The sequence below is a fragment of the Toxorhynchites rutilus genome, chromosome 1 (genome assembly GCF_029784135.1).
Source record: "Toxorhynchites rutilus septentrionalis strain SRP chromosome 1, ASM2978413v1, whole genome shotgun sequence".
Lineage (NCBI taxonomy): Eukaryota > Metazoa > Arthropoda > Insecta > Diptera > Culicidae > Toxorhynchites > Toxorhynchites rutilus.
In genome coordinates, this window is record NC_073744.1 from 188,170,174 (window position 1) to 188,190,406 (window position 20,233).

The 20,233-nt window shown below is 39.3% G+C and overlaps 1 protein-coding gene across 3 annotated transcripts in view; it reads right to left on the reverse strand.

The window, feature by feature from the left end:
- LOC129763146 (protein unc-13 homolog A) overlaps positions 1–19,698 on the reverse strand; it is a 139,189-nt gene extending 119,491 nt beyond the window's left edge. For 2 of the 3 annotated variants that reach the window (XM_055761945.1, XM_055761944.1), the window contains exon 1: positions 18,584–19,698. The gene's annotated coding sequence lies outside the window, so the exon portion shown is untranslated. The remainder of the gene's footprint in view (positions 1–18,583) is intronic. The other variant, XM_055761946.1, reaches the window with a different exon arrangement.
- Positions 19,699–20,233: the final 535 nt, after the last annotated feature.

The following is a 20,233-nucleotide window of genomic DNA, read 5'->3' on the forward strand; positions in this document are numbered from 1 at the left end:
TCCCTAACACAGCCATCAAAACCAAGCAGCCTTGGAGATATCGGCATTGCAAACACATGAAAGTTGGGGGTATTTTTGTTCCGACTGAGTATGTTTCCCTACCACAGACTTCAAATGCATGGAGTGTAGGGAAATTGGCATTGCAAATACATGCAGGTCGGGGGTAATTTTGTTCCGACTGAAATATGTTTCCCCAACACAGACTTCAGAACCAAGATGTATGGAGAAATCGGCTTTGCAAACCAATGCAAATTGCGAGTACTTTTGTACTCGCTTGCCTTTGTGCAAACTAGAAAATGTTTCCTTAACACGGTCTCCTAAACTAAGGAACCTAGGAAAATCGTGCAGACACTAGAGGCGAATGAACTTCACGTTTAAATCCTCTATAGTATAAAAAAATGGGAGGGTTATATCTATGATATAACCATAAGGTCGACGTGGGACTACCTTAGCTTTGCAATCTCATGTTTGTATTGATTAATTTTTTGATTGAATGAAACAGTTTCCGAATTCAATGAATTCAATATATTTGCTTTGTGAGTAAAAAGGTTCAACAAATGCCATGTAAGGTCAATTCATGCATTGTAATAGATTATGTTCTTCGTTACAAGTAAAATTTAATGACAGTACTTTTACGTTTGGTATGATGCCTAGGAAAAAATATGTGAACGGAAGAATTATCAAACGTTTATTTTATTTTACATTTTCCTCTGAAGTTTGCATCTCTCAAGTGTACGTATTTCTCGAACCGCGAATTTGCTTGATTTGATGAACTTCAGGCACTCAGTTTCGATTTTGACATGTATGTCGAAAGCATATTGTTTAATCAATAGACGTTATCACAGCAAATGGTTATCAACATTTTGCTTAATCATCAAAAGGTATGCATAGAAATTCAGTGAGCAGAAGATATGAAGGCATATCCTTCAATGCAATCTTGAATAACACTTTTCAGAGTGCAAAAAAACATTCGGGTGCAGAAGTATCACCGGATTGCCTGAATTTGCCATGCCAATTTCCCCACGCTCCATTGATTTTAAGTCTGTGTTAGGGAAACACATTTCAGTCAGAACAAATATAACCCCGACTTGCATGTATTTGCAATGCCAATTTCTTCAACGCTGCTTGGTTTTGAAGTCTGTGTAAGGGAACACATTTCAATGAGAACAAAAGTCTCCCCAGTTTCATGTATTTGCAATGTCGATTTCCCCCAGGCTGCTTGGTTATGATGGCTGTGTTGGGGAAACCGTAAATCGGGCCAATCAAAACGAGGCAGTTGGGGCGTTTAGATAACGCTTAACATTTTTCAATTATTCAATGGTTTATCTAATGAAAAATAACATTTTATAAGTTGCGATAGATTCGTAGAAATATTCCCTATCAATTGATGCAAACATCTTTCCGATCCAGTAAGAAATGTTCGAGTTATAAGCATTCGGAATCTTTCATTTTTTCCTGCATGTTCTGTGTTTGCGGGTACGAACACAACGCTTTGGCTCAGTTATTTAAGATTGCAATATCGCATATGCCTTCATATTTTCTGCTCGCTGAATTTCTGCGCACATCATTTGATGATTAGGCAAAATGTTGATAACCATTTGCTGCGATAACGCCTATTGATTAAACAATATGCGTTCGACGCACATGTAAAAATAGAAACTGAGTGCCTGAAGTTTATCAAATCAAGCAATTTCACTGTTCGAGAAGTACATACACTTGAGAGATGCAAGCTTCAGAAGAAAATGTAAAATAAAATAAACGTTTGATAATTCTTCCGTTCACATATTTTGTCTTAGGCATCATAGCGAACATAAAAGGACTGCCATTAAATTTACTTGCAACGAAGAACATAATATATCACAATGCATGAATTGACCTTACATGACATTATACAATCTTTTTACTCACAAAGCAAATATATTGAAGTTTGAATTCGGAAATTGTTTCATTCAATCAAAAATTCTATCAATACAAACAAATGATTGCTAAACTAGGGTAGTCCCACGTCAACCTTGCGGTTATATAATAGATATAGCCCACCCATTTTTTTGACATAAGACTACGTTTTCCAGTGATGGTACCAAATCAGAAAACTGGTTTTTCTATGAAACAGTTTTACCGTTAAGCTGTTATGTTAGCATTATTTTGGCTGTGAATCAATTTTGATAGTTTGCATTCCAATCGAATCGCTAATTTTTTTAATTTTTTCGATAAATTATACATTACGGTTCTCCAATCCGTAAATGATTTTAATTAAGGAAAACTGGAAGAATACACATTTTCCTATCGTGTTCTTGTGGCCGAGTATGTTTGAGGGAGGTACAATATTTAAATATTACTGTTAATTAGACATACGTAAATTGGTCGCTCGAAATGCAATTGCAGCATTCGTTCTACGGACAATGTGGATAGAGATAATATTACAATCTTAGCTACCCCGTATTCTATTCATTGAATATAAACAAATCATTCGCGATTTTAAAACACGGTATTCACAATTCATCAGTCATCTAGCTAGTAACAGACGGCAGCGAGTCTTTCAGTCTTTCTCAAGGCCGAGTGTTTAGTTGGAAATAGGTCTTTTTCAAGGCTGATTTCAATTTCAATGAACTGATGAATTTGAAGGCCTCTATAATTGAAAACATCAACATCATTCATCATTCATCATTCAAGTCGTCTCGCTCCAACAATCAAACAGCAGTCTTTCTCAATGCTGATATCACACAATGGTTTTGCTCGATTCTGTGTAAATGTTTTTGTATGGTACAGTTCTGTTCGGTGGGGACACCGCGTCGATTTGCGTGCCGTATGGTGAAGATTGCCTCTGTATTTTTGAATCAGATCATATTTAAACCTGTACTGGGGTGTATGTTTGAAATTTCTGAAACAAAAGCGTTACATTTGGGGTGCAATGTTTCAAGCGTTGACACCTCTTTGTCAGTTGTACAAATAGTTGTGTTCTTCGGTGAATAACTCAAGTTGAAATTTTGTTTCGATGGTATTGCTTACGCCTCCGCAGCCACCACATAATAGTGTCGGTTCGGATTTTCTGTTACCGTTCTGTGTCTGCTGAGATGTTTCGTTCTGTGTTGAAGATGTGATTTTGCTAGAAGATACTGAAAAAGTACTGAGTACAAGTACAAGAAGTTCAGTATTCCAGTTTCAGTGCTCTAGATAGCGAACAATCAACAGTGCATGTTGATACTTAGAATTAATTTGACAATCTACTAAAATTGCTCCTCACTCCTCACTCAGTGAAAGCATTCATTTGTCAATCCTTGTCTTTGCTATCAAATCTATCAAATCTATTAAAGAGCTCTATTATTAAATTTCTTCAATGTTTGTGCTCGACGGCAATATTTTCGTAATTCTATGTTAACAGAGCGGTTGTGTCTTAAACATCACCCTTCTTCATTTAGTTTTTTTTTTCTTTGCGCCCGCGGCATCATTACCAACACGTGTTTGTGGCCCCTACGAAAAAAAGGTTGAGTACCACTGCTCTAGGTGAATAGACCAAGCTTATTTCATACATATACCTACTATATCGAATATGATTTGAAAAAATTTGGATGAAAAAAAAGCATAAATCTATCACATTTAGCTTGATATGTGCGAGTGACCACTTCACCTCCAAGGCAAAAAAAAGATCGATTTTCACCTTTTTTTCTAATGACGAAAAATGTACAATTTTGAATTTTGATAGTGAAAGCCGAATGCTATCTTGAACAACAATGAGTTGAACTATAATATTCCAAGAAAAACGGGAATTGTAGCGGTATGTAGACGCTGGAAATGGGCATATTCTTTAGGGTGACCACTATGCCCCCACTTCCCCTTCCGATTGTCAAATCTTTCAAAGTAAATAAATTCCCACGACGGTATGAGCGCACTTTTGAAATTCAAAGGCTATATGAATAGAAAAAGTTAGATTGGGAAAAAATAATATTATTATCAAGCCCGAACTGTTATCGGAACATTATTTATAAAAATCTGTAAATTCTGTATGAAACCTAAAAAAATCTGTAATCTGTATCTGCAGATTCTTGGATTCAAAATGTTTCAAAAAAATCTGTAGAAATACAGATTATTCTGTAGATATGGTAACCCTGATGGCCATCCCTCTCCCTGAACGCGCAGCGCCCAAGCATTCTTTCCCCGGGTGGGGTGGGATGGTGGAGCTGGTTTGAATACTGCATTTCGCGAGGAGGTGGCATTTCATTGCGCTCAACAAGTTTCTGTGTACAGCGCGCGAATCCTAGAAAAAAAAAACGCAAGAATTAGAGCGGGGAAGTGAAATGATGTGGAACGTGGTCGTAGCTGGAATTTGATTGCTGCTGCTGCTGCTGCTGCTGCTGCTGCTGCTGCAAATGAAGTATGTATAAAGTGGAAATCACCGCACAAGTTGTGATGGGGCTGTTGAACGCCCATCCGATAGGGGTGGGGATGGCTTCGTAGACCACTCTTTACTTTGTATATATTGCTACGCGACTGGGACAGAGATCACCTGAGAAGACCGACGACGACGACGACAACAACAGAGGAATCGATTGGAAATACTCAATGGGAGGATGGCATTCTGCCATGGGGGTACTAAACATCAACCCGGGAGGGTGGAGGCCGAACGGGTTATTCAATCGCTGGAAAACGTACGCGTCGTTAAATCCGACAATCAATGCTCAAGCACCGCAATCATTGTGGCAGCAGCGTGAGGATTATGACATGAAAAACTGCCGACTGTTGGAACACAATGCTGCTCCTTGCGTAGTACATAGTTCTGCTCAGTTATGCCATTTTACGAGCTGAAGTTTTGGTTTTGACGGTTTCGCTAATCGAGGCGGGGCTCTGTGGGGAGTCTGTGCTTTGTGTGTGTGTGTTGGCATGTGGATTGTGTACCCGGGACGCGTGTGCATTGTTGGCATTTCTCTGCTGCTGCCAGCAATATTCTCAAGAAAACTCGTTAGAAATTTGCACGATCCGCACAAGGCTGTGGATGGTGCTGGATGAGATTAAATCGTACAAATCGCTTTTCTTGGCGGGGACTTTGTGTGCCAGATAGAGCATAATTGTGCCACTCACCGGCGTTTGCCAATGGGGGCATATTACGCCATTAGACGCTACAACTTTTTCCCATTTTCGTAGCAGAACTAGATTTCACAACCATAAAAACTCAAATGTTTCGAAACTAACTATTTTCGACCGACGTTCCATTTTATCTCACCGTAAGCAACAATAGTCAAATTTATACAATGGTAGAAATATCTGGGAATTTACAGAAAAAAAAATTGAGAACGTGTTTAAGTATTCAAATAACATCAAGTAACAATTTCCATTCAAATCGTAACAAATGCAAGCTGCCTCTGGGGGTCTGCTAATCTGACAGACAGTTACTTGCTTCACACCACGATAATAGATGCCGACACTGCACCTCCGTCATCGCGAACATGTTATGGCAAGCAGGCTGCTTTGATCTGACGACAATCCGATGCTGAAAATGAGAGGAGTGCCGACACTCTGACACGGCAATATTATTGTTGGAGAACAACCGAGTACACAGTCAGCAACAGAGGTTCTGTAGATTAGATAGCATCAAATCGAAATAAAGGGTGTGTCACATCAAATTACAGCACGGAAAAAACGCTGTAGAAATTCGCCCAGTAGACCGATCCTTTTGAAAATTTTAGACAGTAAAATAAAAACTATTAAACAACTTTTGGCATTTTCTTTTTATTCATACTTCGAGCCCAAGCCCGTATGCTCGCACCTTCCTCTTTACCCCGTCCATAAGGTTCTGTACAGCGTCAGGTTGTAGTTTTTTTTTAACAGAAATCCATTTTCTCTTGAAGTCCGCCTCCGATTTGACAACTTTTGGGTTCTTCCGGAGGGCCTGCTTCATAATCGCCCAATATTTCTCTTTTGGGTGAAGCTCCGGCGCGTTGGGCGGGTTCATTTCCTTTGGCACGAAGGTGACCCCGTTGGCTTCGTACCACTCCAACACGTCCTTTGAATAGTGGCACGAAGCGAGATCCGGCCAGAAGATGGTCGGGCCCTCGTGCTGCTTCAATAGTGGTAGTAAGCGCTACTGTAGGCACTCCTTAAGGTAAACCTGCCCGTTTACCGTGACGGTCATCACGAAGGGGGCGCTCCGCTTTCCGCAAGAGCAGATCGCTTGCCACACCATGTACTTTTTGGCAAACTTGGATAGTTTCTGCTTGCGAATCTCCTCCGGAACGCTGAATTTGTCCTCTGCGGAGAAGAACAACAGGCCCGGCAGCTGACGAAAGTCCGCTTTGACGTAGGTTTCGTCGTCCATTACCAGGTAATGCGGCTTCGTCAGCATTTCGGTGTACATCTTCCGGGCTCGCGTCTTCCCCACCATGTTTTGCCTTTCGTCGCGGTTAGGTGCCTTCTGAACCTTGTATGTACGCAGGCCCTCCCGCTGCTTGGTCCGCTGGACGAATGAACTTGACAAATTCAGCTTATTGGCGACATCCCGGACCGAACTTCTCGGATCACGTCTAAACTGCTTAAAAACGCGCTTATGATCTTTTTCACTGACGGAGCATCCATTTTTGCCGTTCTTCACCTTCCGGTCGATGGTTAGGTTCTCGAAGTATCGTTTTAGTACTCTGCTGACCGGGGATTGGACGATTCCCAGCATCTTACCGATGTCCCGATGTGACAACTCCGGATTCTCGAAATGAGTGCGCAGGATTAATTCACGACGCTCTTTTTCGTTCGACGACATTTTTCCAAATTTACGAAAAATTGACAGTGAAGCATGGCCAACGTGATCTATACACTCTTATCTGATTATAAGCGGAAGCTGAAGATATAATTCCTAAAAATTAAATTTCTACAGCGTTTTTTCCGTGCAATTTGATGTGACACACCCTTTACAATTCACGTCAAATCACGACACGTAAAACTGTTCGCATTTTATAGAATCGCGCCTCATAGACGGGTTTGGCAAGATATATTCAATGAAACTATTGTCCGCTTATTGTTTGAAAATTTAATTTTTTTTTAATTCCATTTGTTTATTTATATACTAGCTGACCCGGCAAACTTCGACTCGCCCAAAACTTATTTTTCGTTACAACATCCACGTTATCTTATTAAGCCCACGTTTGTGGGTCCAATCGCAAAACTGTTCATTGATTGATCTTCCAATCTACCCTTATAAATTACCTTTTACTGGAAAATTTCTATTACTTCTAGCAAAACTCGTCATTATAAAATAAAATTATTTTCAGACACAATTCTCGTTCAAGATTTTTCAACTACTTGTAAATAATATGTTTCTTCGTTACATGGAATAAATGTTTGATACAGAAAATATGATAGAATAAAAAAGAGCTCTAAATCGGACAATTTCTTTCTCGAGTTTTGCTCTTATCAACACATTCGGCGATCCATATTTATTTATATAGATAGAAGATGATATAGGAGTGCGTTTTATCACATTAAAATCCATTTCCACTTTCGAACGAAGATCAATTTCGTTAGCGCAAACATCAAATGAACTAATAACGCTTGTCAGTATGTAACTGTAGAACAAATGCGAATTGAATTTTTCGAACTTTTCCATTTGTTTCAGAGATTTCCGAAAATTTTCAATTGTCATGTTTGGTTGGAATATATTTGGCTGAAATATGTGTGTTATTTTTATGAGACCCCTCTCCATTCCAGAGGAGGGAGGGGTGTCATACCATCATAGAAACATTTCTCTTACCCAAAAATCTTCACATCCCAAATTTGGCTCAATTTGCTTGATTATTTCTCGAGTTATGCAGAAGTTTGTGTTTCATTTGTATGGCAGCCTCCCCTTAGAGAGAGGGGAGGAGTGTCTATTCACCATAAGAACATTTATTGCACCCTAAAGCCTTCACATGTCAAATTTCGTTTGCTTGATTAATTCCCGAGTAATGCAGGAATTTGTGTTTAATTTGTATGGCAGAGCCTCCCCCCCCCCTTAGAGAAGCGAGAGGAGTGTCTGACCACCATAGAACCATTTATTGCATTCTAAAACCTCCACTTGCCAAATTCGGTTTCGTTTTGCTTTATTAATTCCCGAGTACTGCAGAAATGTGTGTTTCATTTGTATGGTAGCCCCCCCCCCCTTTGAATGGGGGGAGGAGTGTCTAACCATCATAGAAACATTTATTACACCCTAAAACTTTCAAATGCCAACTTTGGTTTCGTTTGCTTGATTAATTTCCGAGCAATGCAGAAATTTGTGTTTCGTTTGTATGGCAGCCCTTTTAGTGGGGGGAGGAGTGTCTAACCATCATATAAACATTCATTGCACCCTAAAACTATCACATGCCAACTTTGGTTTCGTTAGATTGATTAATTTCCGAGTAATGCAAAAATTTGCGTTCCATTTGTATGGCAGCCCCCCCCCCCCTTTGAGTGGGGGGAGGAGTGTCTAACCATCATAGAAACATTTATTGCACCCTAAAATCTTCAAATGCCAACTTTGGTTTCGTTTGCTTGATTAATTTCCGAGCAATGCAGAAATTTGTGTTTCGTTTGTATGGCAGCCAGAAAGGGGGGAGGGGTCTCAAACTATCACGAAAGCCTTCCCCTGCCCCAAAAACCCCTACATACCAATTTTCATGTCGATCGGTTCAGTAGTTTCCGAGTCTATAAGAATCAGACAGACAGACATCACTCCATTTTTATATATATATATAGATAAATATAGATTTAGGCTCATTAGCATTCACAGACGGATTTTGATCGTGTTCATGTTCCTTCTGTTCTTCCATTGTTCCGTTAGACCACCGGACAGCGGAGACAGTTGATATGATTGTTGTGCTTTTAATAGAACAACAGCCCAATGTTTCTCGCAGAGCAGATCAGTTGTATGGATGAATCGATCTTATTTCGTCCGTGGATCGATCTCCATCGCTGATGACTTTTGCGTGGACTTAGTTATTCTGTAACAACACAAAGATGGTCAATTTAGGGCTCTTATATTTTGACGAAGAAATAAGTCTAACCTTTCAATACAGGGGACCAGTTTAATGTTTCGGGTGAAAAAGTGAAAGTTTTCGAACGGTGATGTCTTTTCAATTGATGGAAGGATTTTGATTGCTAATACACAAATAGTGTAGTTTAGTCCAACGTTTCTACAATTATGTCCATGACACTACCCATCCGTCTTTATTTTTTCGTGCCGGAGAAGAGCTTGTATGAATTCAGAAGTGTATTTGGACGACTTTTTTCGATCAACCATTTAATTTGCGTGAATACTCGTATTGTTTTCGGGGTTGAAAGTGGTGTCAAAGTGCAGTGCATTCCAAGCCCGATGTGAAGAAACCAACCGATTCATTTCGGATTTTCTGTGGCCGTTCTCGAAAGGTGTTGCATAGCATAATTTGTGTGTTATTCCTTTGGTAGTGATGATTTTGGGAGCCTTGTAGGTGTAGTTTTGCTAAGAGACCGACTTCAATACATCAAAAACGTCAGTTTTTAAAGGTCGATCTAGGCAGCGAGCAGCACATGTGAATGCTGAGAGTTAATTTGACAATTCACTCAAATTGGCATTTTCATTGCTTTGTGAATCACTCGCGCCTCTCAGAGCAAGGACCTATCTGTCGGCTCTTGTCAGTGCTATCAAATAATTGTGCTGAAGTGTTCATTCTTAAATTTCTGTAATGTTTATTCACACCGACAACAATATCGTAGTCCTACGTTAGCAATGCGGTCGTGTTTTGGACACTTCTCTTCCATTTTTTTTTCTTTTTGCAGTGAACTTGTCAATCATTAGTTTCAACCATCGAAAATTGACGCTCTTTGGGAAATAGTTAAAATTAAGTTTAAACTTGATTCATTCGATTCTAGGCGAATTTACTGAATAAGGTATACCACAATCATCAAAATTTTTGAATTGAATGAAATAAACGTTTGGGGAACGAAAATGTTTATCTGTGTTGAGTGCTGTTCAGCTTCAACATGCCCAAAAAAGGCAATATTCCGAAGAAAGCCTAAATTATTAAAGGATCAATATGATAACAGGAAACTCAAGGAATGAGAAATGCAACATCTACTTGAAAACTCGATTTCAAGATCATTCAAAAATGGTGATTTCTAAAACTAGACAAGCCATTATCATTTTTCGGACAAACCATGATCATAATTTTTCTTTGAAAACAACTCGTAACATAAAAAACTGAACAATTTGAACGCCTTATGGTATTATTATCAACTGTGGAAGTCATTTTCTTCGATTTTTCTCCGGTCATGGATTTTTCATATCTACCAAAGCATAACAAATCGTATAGAGTTTATGTGTACTTGCGATCATGCGATTTAAGAACGTTGTGCTATTTGTTACGTGGCTTTGTGAAGTCCCTGATCTATGCTGATAAGTCGCAGAGGGTTGTCTCCTTAGAAAACCGGTATTATTGACAATCGAGTTTTCCTCCGAGCCGGTCGAGATCATACTGACTGAAATAAAAATGGCAAAGAAAGAAAACTCTTTGCCATTTTCATTTCAGTTTATTTTGTTTAAGAAAAAAACAAATTAGTGACAAATAACATCATTCATCATTCTGTTTATGTACTTAGGTGAAAGCCCATTTGGTATTTCCTGAAACAACTGTAGAATTTGAGCGCCTCCACAAGGCCAAAGAGATCATGATAATTGTGGAGACGCGGGGTCTTTTTCAATACGACCATCAAACGATGCTTTTGGGTTGGCAGAAAAGAAGCTTTCACTCGTGTTAATGCTTCAATTGCACAAATAAGAGCACCTTTTGACGTAGAACTACGTTTTTCAGGAAGAGGAGACACGGAAGAAAGCCTTTTTTGACTGAGAGTAAAACGGAGAGCGCGCAAACAACTTTCTTTTACCTTTGATGTGTGTCTATTTGCAAAGTGTCTCTTATTTTGTAGAGGAGGCGATCTGGCGTAGTGGTAACATCCATGCCTCTCACGCTGAAGGTCACGAGTTCAATTCTCACTCCCGACATTCTTCCAAAAATGGAAGTACAAGTGACAAACCAGCCAAATAAGTTGAAAATCACTTGAAAAAAATTAAAAAAAATTAAAAAAAAAAAATCTCTTATTTTGCTTTCTTGTACTGTTCTTCTATTGCTATGGCATATTTATTATAATGTACCAGTATGAGTATGGGCACATTAAATGAATCTGTTAAGCTTATTTAATGTAAAGTATGAGTATGTCAAAAAGTGTACTAAATATTTATTATGAATGTACTGAAAAAAATAAGGCTTGCTTACGAAAAAGCCTTTAGCTCAACATCAAAGAGTTTTTTTTGGGATATGAAATGTTGGGACTTATTTTACATTTTTAACTACCGAAATGATTGGAAGAATAAAACTGCTATCTTAACAAAGAACGCGTAATGCACTGACAGAGTGCTTATGCCGCAAAATTTGACATGAAACTAAAGCGGTCTTCGGCGATTTCTTCGTTTCATTCATATCTTTGTCGTTCTGCACTTTCAGCACGAATAAACTCGTTTTTAATTGGTTTGATCTTAATGGGTGTAGTTTCGATTAGTAGTTATTGTTTCGTATTTAGAGTTAATTGAGAGTGGAAAGTTAGCAATAACCTGCTTTAAAACGTTCTAAGGGTAAGCCGATATAGTCAACATTGATTTGCGAACTGTTCTCAAAACCATCTGAGTTCACTATTCATTATTTTGTACTATTGGATTTACTATTCCTCATGTCAAATTATATGGCGGCCTGGCCATTAATTGCATATATGAATAAACACAGCGCAAATGTAAGTTTTTTGTTGTTGTTGCCGAACATGTTTCACAAACTGCTACAATGATAACCGTTGATAACTGAATTTGCTGCAGACGAATTTAGACGATTCTTAGATCAATAAATTCACAATTGATCATAGACTTGTTTGACATGTGAAACACAGTCATTTTTAAATTGTGAAATAGCTGAAAATAGATTGCATTTGAGTGCAATAGTTCCCACTTATGAAAATGTTTTATAAGTAATATTCCAAAACGGCAAGTATTACTCTAAAAATAGTAAAAGCATATGTTTCATATGAGTTTAATTGTGAAATACTTGTAATACTATCTGGTTCGCCAACATGGAAACCCGCAATATACAGTTGAATAATCCGCATCCGAATATAAACACACAATTCCAAAGATTGATCTTGAGCAAAGCCAATCGAATAAAAATAAATGGATTTAAAATCATTATCAGACACAATTCTAGTTCACGATTTTTCAAACACTTGCAAGTGATTGTATATTATGTCATAATATGAGTTCCATCACTGCCGAACTTTTCGAGTTTCTGATACGGAAACGAACAGAACAATTTTATATGCATAAATTATTTTTTATCGATTAAATAAATTCAAGAAAATAAAAGATAAAGTAGGAAGCATGCAATGATATCTATAGATCTTCACGTGAAGAAGGATTGACGAGTAAAGGGTCGAAATTTTTAAGCGATTTCGGAACGCCTGTAGCTTCGATATAAATGATGACATGAAGATAAAAAATACAGTATTTTCAAGCTACGAATTTCTTATATTATAGAATTTCTTATTTAGGAATATCGTACGCACATATTTTTAGTTTGACGTGTATATGCGTTGTTGACAAGAAACATCGCTAGAAACGATAAAGCGTTTTTGATTTGCTTCCAAAGTTTCTATAGATTTTAAAAATATATTCCCAATAACAATCCAATCGACCTGATTATTTCGCTTTCATTTAATTCATAGAAAGTTTCAGTAGAACTATTTTTTACAGTGGTATTCTCTATCGAATGAAAAATTACCCTTAAATTTTGAATTAAGAATATTTCATGATATAATGAACGTACAACTAATCTCAAAACTTGAAAATATTCTATACAAAACCCAGTTGTTGTTTTGACGAATGCATTATTTTTTACAGAATTACAGTGTTTCAGAAATAACTCATAATTTTCGATGTCGATGTGATAATTTTAATCTAATATTTTGTCAAGTGTAGTTCTTTTCCCACTCCGGAATACGATTGGTCACAGGAAATGTCGTTTCATTTTCATACTCGTTCATTTCTAATCGTCAGCACAATAAGAAACCTTTTACGCCATATTTCGGGGAATTTTCTGAGGGTACCAATAGCTTATTCAAAATATTTTCAATATATTTTTTTCTATTTTTCAACTGCTTATTGACAAATCTGTATTGAGTGTCTAGATGGCTTCCAAAATGGTCACGGGGAAAATTACATCAGAAAACTCACTACTCATTGATTTTTTGCTCACCTTGCTCGAAAAGTTATTTGTATTGCTCTTTATACCCATATTATACATTCCACCGGATTTGCATTTCAATCGAAACCATCATCTCGTTAGAGTTAAAATTTCGTATTCCCTATTTCGAACGTGTTGCCCATTTGATGTTCGAAGAGTAACAGATCAAACGAAATGCAAAAACAAATCGAACGTAATACAGAATGGAATTTTTTCAAGTGGTTCGAAATATTTCGAGTCGATCGAAATACAGAATAGGGGTGTTAGTTTTCCTCCTCTTCAATTCGAACAGTTCACTGGAGAGCAATTTAATGCCAAATTCATCAGCCGCTGCCACTGTTAAATCGATTTAAAATATTGCTATATACAGGTTGTCAGGTAGCTGATCCGGAATATTTCAAGTGATAGAGGATCATATTTGATGAAAAAAATCTTCCACGGCTATGATCAAATCTCACTACGTAAGAATTATTGAACTTTCGTCGAGACCGGTTTTTTGCCTAAAACTGACTTAAATTCAAAAATTAAGCTGCTTAGTACGATTCAATTGCTTTCATTTGAGGAAATTTGGCATAAAATTTTGTTGTTGATTGCCACCAACCAAATTATCTAGATTAGTGGTAGATAACAATATCAATAACTGTGTGGTGTCAAGGAAGGAATTGTAGAGTGGTTGGAGAGCTTCAATTTGGTTGATAGAAACAATCCAGTTTATCATGCATTTTTGGGAAATAATGAAAACCCATAAAAAAAAAATGAGAGGTTGTGTTCAAGACACGACCGCATTGTTCACGTAGAACTACGCTGTGGTTTAATTCAAGTCGCTTGATTATAACTGCGGATATTAATTTAAAATGCTACGAAAATTTTGAAATAACCATTCTACCAGTTTGGTCGCCCTGAAATGTTTTTTGACGTGGGACTACGTCTAACCGGAATATATGGGGGATAAAATGAAAACCTAAACACTGAACATGCAGGAAAAAATGAAAGATTTCGAATGCTTATAACTCGAACATTTCTTACTGGATCGGAAAGATGTTTGCATCAATTGATAGGGAATATTTCTACGCATCCATCGCAATTAATAAAATGTTATTTTTCATTAGATAAACAATTGAACAACTGTAAAATGTTAAGCGTTATCTAAACGCCCTAACTGCCTCGCTTCAATTGGCCCGATTTACCGTTTCCCCAACACAGCCATCAAAACCAAGCAGCCTTGGGGAAATCAGCATTGCGAACACACGAAAGTAAGGGGAGCTTTTGTTCCCACCGAAATGTGTTCCCTAACAGAGATTTCAAAACCAAGGTGCCTGGAGGAAATCGGCATTTTTTTGTTCCGATTGAAATGTGGTTCCCCAACACAGCCTTCAAAACGAAGGAGTCTGGGGAAATCGGCTTTGCAAATAAAAACTGCGGGTACTTTTGTACTCGCTTGCCTTTGTGCCATTGTGTTGCTAAGCTAACGTACCACGTCCCACGTCAACCTTGCATTTATGTCATAGATATAACCCATCAATTTTTTTTTTAATTGTAGTATCATTTGATGATAATTTTTTGATGATTCATTCTTGTGCTCGCAGATCAATACATGCACGAGATAAGCTCAGCTGTCATCCTTAGTGGAGAATGTTTTGCTACTGGTAAGCGAAACCAAATCACATAAAAAATTTTAGAACGACATTTACTTTCTTGGTTACTAAATAAACGAAATAAACTGTTAATCTCAACAACCTCGAAAACAGCAGCACTGCTTCATTATGATCAAGATAAGCGCAAATGTAATCCTAGTTGAAAGCAGTTGCAAGACTGGTTCGCGAGCCCAAATAAATTAATAACTTAATATCCCCCAAATAATTTTTTGGTGCACAATATTAACACCTGCTTCACCATAGCGTCAGTTCAATGCATTGATGACAGAAAACAATGTTAACTGCTTGGAAAAAGGCTGAATATTTGCCTCAGCAGAGATTCATTACTAATACCCTAGCGTAAATATTTCCCTCCCGCTGTCTCCCCACCTTGTTTATATTTATCGTTACGACTGCATAATTTGCAACACCAAACAATCGTCAATCATAGCATAAAAAAATAGGCGATTGTTACATCGTTACAGGGCCAATGCACACGGGAGCAGATACAAATGGGGTTTCAGCGTAGCGAAGATGCACTATTTTTACGTACGGGTTATGAAACACGCACACAAATATCCATATACGATGGCTTGAAGCAACTAAATATACACACACTTATCTCCGTTTTGCGCTCTTCTCAACAGAAACCCTTTCTGTTAATATTGCCAGCTGTCATCCTTAATATAGCTTAGCTGTCATCCTTTGTGGAGAGAGTTTTCCTACCGTCATGCGAAACCAAATCACTGATAAAATTCCAGAACATTTATTTTCTTGGTGAGCAGACGATAGCCTAGCTAGATGATTACCCACACAATTGTGTAGCTCAGAACCTTAATGCAATGGCGTCAGTTTGATGCAATGGCAGAAACATCAGCGAGTGAGTAATTTGGTCGCGTCCACAGCTCAATCCGAAACGATGACGCAAAACAAGGAAGAACAAGCGATATTCATTGCTTTGAATACAGAACGATACTGAAAGTTTGCCTTCCTTCCTTGCTTGAGACTTTAAACTTCTTCAGATCATTCGTCTCTAACCTTCAAAAGGGCCCTTGGAAAACTTTATGTTATCCATCATATTACTCCTCCACCCCCTTTGCCTTGAGAAAGACATTCGATCCCTCGCCGTCCAGCTCGTCCAGCACCGATGTTGTCCAGACGGTGTCCACACAAAGAATGAAAGTTTGCCTCAGCGAGATCCACTGTTTATACTCTAGGCAAATATTCCCCTTCGTTTTTCTTTTTTTCCTTTGTTTACGGAGACTTTACTCTTACGATTTCCCCTCCGTTGCTCGTCGATAAGTCACTCGTTATTGACAGTTCTGTTCGGGAAAGCACATAAATGGACAGAACAAATGTATGAGGAAATGGGAATGCTTCCAATTTTCATCAATTTAAGCCGTATACAGACTATGGGATTGTAATGTATAGCATATCAAACAAATCTTAGGGAATTTCCGATTCGTTTGGTATGTAAATCGCCAAAATCCGTTCGCAGCAAAAAATAGTTATTAGCGTTAACTTTATTTCATAAAAACTGTTTTCTGATTTGGCACCCTTAATGAAAGACGTAGTTCTACGTTAAAAAATACCAAATTTTTAGTTTTTTCTTTACCTCTAAGAGTTACTTGGTTTCATTCATTTGAATGTTTTACAACTGCATTCTACGCAATTTTTTTTCTAATGAGCAGCATAATTATTCTAAGTAGCGTACTTTCCAATTTAAAGTCAGTCCAAGACATAAAATTAGGCTTGAAAAAAGTTCAATAACTCTGTCCTTGCTGAGAATTGACCATATGTGTAGAAGGATTTTTTCATCAAATATGATCTTTTCTCACCTCCTGAAATATTCTGAATCAGCTACATAGGTGCATAGACAAACTCATGCAAATGTAAATATTCATTTCCAGAAATTGTCGGAATTAGAATACTTTGAAACATGATTTCACACGCAATTCTGTATGAAAATAATCTATAGAAAATTGATATAACACAATCTATTGTTATCCATATTCTAGAATATGTGTTATTTAATTTTGAATGTATAGGTGATTGTATCTAAAAAATATTATTCCTGTCCACGTGGACTCGGTCTATACTCCCTCCCCCCCCTCTCCATGGACAAGCGTGGACATTTTCTTACCCCCTACCCCCCCTGAAGTTGTCCACGTGGTATATGGACAGCCCCTTATATACACAGGCTGGCTAAATTATTAAAGAGATTACGCAGATTAAATTTCGTCAGCTATTGGGCTGTCGTATATTTCAGCTTTCCAGGCAAGTATCAAATGTTGTTCTCTCTGGAATAGGATGAAAATGCTAAAAAAAAATTAAGCCTTTTATCGCCAAAATTTTGATATTATCCACCATCTGAAGCAACAGCTCCGGCTAAATCGGTCCGTACCCCGAACACCACGAAACTGTAATAATTCTCAATCACCGAAATTCATTCCGAATCCTAGGCCACATCGGGGGCCAAATAACGTTCGAATCGAATCCTTGAAATACCGTTCCCCGCTCACGGCGACTTTTGGTCCCGTTTCGTCTCGGCTTATCGCAAGCAAACCCGAATCGAAGAGGTTCCGAATCAAAATTCGAAATACGAAAAGGGACTTCCCAGTGGTTATTATTACAATGGCATCGAACGCACGAAAATCTTGCATAAATCCATATTTATGTATGGTATATTCGCTGGAAGGGAATCAGGCGCCAGCAGAGGATGGAGAGAGCAAAAAAAAACAGCACAAATATTCATGTGCAATACTCTTTCGTTTCTCTTGTGTGTGTGTTTTTTTTATTTCTTCTTCGTTTCTAATCGCCTCGAGGAAAGGATTTATTGCGAGAAGAATCGGGTGTAAATTCCGTCCACGTAAAGAGCGGTGGTTGGTGGAATTTTTCAACAGTGTCGCCAACGGGATTTGGATTGTATAATGGAAGTGCCCACATGCTGCGGTTGTTCTTGAATTTCGAATTCCGAAGACGGTAACATTGCTCCAAGCACCACGCATCGTTCTCCAGGATCGTACAGTGTGGCTCGTGTGACGGATCCCCGGGGGATCGAGCGCCAGTTGCGTTCTTCCAGAAGAGACCTTGAACTTTAAACATTCCCCCTGCCTACTGCAGTTGAGATGCAGATATTTTGTGACAGCACTTTTGGGGGGTAATCTGAGCACGAAAGTCTTGCCCACCCCCGAAGACACCGAGAGCACTGAAAAAAACAATATTGACCAGGTTGTTTGCCGCTGCTCGTTGGGACTCGATAAAGTTCGCGCAATCAGTTAATTTGTTCCCAATTACATGCCACATCACGTTTAAAATTATCTTCTCCCAAACGGCAGCAGCAAACAAAAAACGGAGAGAACATGGCGCTTATGGTTCTCGGGAAACAAAAATTTTCATTTCTTCATCGAACAACAATAACAACAACAGCAGTAGTCAGTGGCAGCGAAGCGAGAGATAAACCCACAGAAAATATGTCAGATTTTATTAGATATACTGCCGATCTCAAAGGATGTTTGCTTGGTTCGACTCCCCCTACCCCAACTCCACTGCCAAGTTTGCTGAGCACTCTCTCTCTCTGTCTCTATTGTGCGGTTGCAGTGGGTGGGATTGACAGGGGGGATGTTTATTGTTTTAGGGATGGATGTTTTGAAAGGGGTGCGAATACTATAGACGATAAACTGTTGCCCAAACCTTCTTTCCACTAGTTCTGCTCCTCCTGCTGCTTGCTCGTGGTCGTACTCTGCCTCCTGTCCTCCTCCTCCTCGGTTGCCTACGGTTTCCGCTGCCAGTGGCACTTGGCCCGTCGTCGTCGGATGCCCCCGCCCGAAACAGGATTGCAATCCACCTGAGATGTATGGGTAAATATTTTGATTTAAGCGTAGCAAGGCATAACAGCACTCCGAGTGGTTCTCCTGCGGCTGCTGCTTCTGCTGGTGACTGGTGCAAAAGTGCTCCGTTTTTGCGTCCGAATCGGGATACCCCACTTGCCCCTGTGTGTATTTAATCCTTTGGCAATCGATCCGCACCGTCCCTCGTTTCCCTCGCTTCGCGACGGTTGTGACTTTCGCCCACCCCGCCCTCTGCAGCGACAAACTTGGGTTGTAGCACACGTTTTTCACACCCCACAAAAGCAGCAAAAAACAGCTCTACACAACACACGCACTCCGGGAAATTCGGTTCACTCGGCGATGGGACAGGAAAATTACTTGAGACACTTCGGAGCGGAGCGATTTTGTTCACTTCTGGTTGCACTTGATTATTATTATTATTCGGTCGGTATTTTCCCTCTAGGAGAAGGCAATTTTCCACAGATCCATTCTCACGCTAGGGATACACTCTATAGGACACGAGCGGACACACCGGACACTCCGCCGCGTATAACCGACCGCAAAATATATATCGGGAACAAACTCCTGGAAAACAGGAGGAAGAAAAATCAATTCTCGGGATGGCTGAGCGCAAAACCTGGCACCGGGAATGGGGGGAGGGCCTTTCGTATTCTGTTGCCTCTGCACTTTTCCGTGTTCTCTGCCTCGTTCGTGTCCCCGTTTTTCCACAGCCAGGCCCAAGCGAAGGATGTGTGTTTGTTGGACACAACCCGATCCGACCGAATGGGTATGTGTGTACGCGCGCACGCTAAAACGTTGTGCTGCCTGGTGGTGCCTTTCTCGCTCGAAGACCGCGTGTAGAATGTGTGTTTTCGGGACACTTCCTGGATTAACGCTAGCTGGCAGACTGGTGCCTATAGCTGGTGCTTGGATACATTTGCCCGTGCCCTGTGTGACACGTTCGGTAGACTCGGGCTTCCAATTTCTTCTCCAGTTGATGGATCCCACTCTAATTTTTTTTCTCTCTCATGCTCTTATGCTCTCACGATTCGTTTCCTCCCTCACAAACCCATAATGGCGATGGAGACGCCATTGCAAGCTTTCGGAGCGAGAGAGAGAGCGGTATGATGACACCATGCGAGGTCGCAGTGCTGTCAGAATTGTTTGTTTTGGTTGGCTAAATTTGTTTGGGGGATCTCCGGTTACATACAATGGGATGCCGACAGCCAATTAGGAGGAGTGGTGACGGTGACATAATTGATTGTTTGTCGCCGAAAAATTCCGATGTTCAGAAAAGTTTGATCATCAGAAGTGAAGTATACATTAAGGACTGTTTATTTTATGAAGTGGACATCTATTTTTGATTGGAAGCCGTATTATTACAAAAGCTTGGTTTGTATACATGATGTCCTAGAATAGATGTCACAATTTTTGGTACTTACGTATCAACGCCACCGAAGCGCAATTTTTATTATGAACTAGCTGACCCGGCAAACTTCGTCCCGCCCATTTA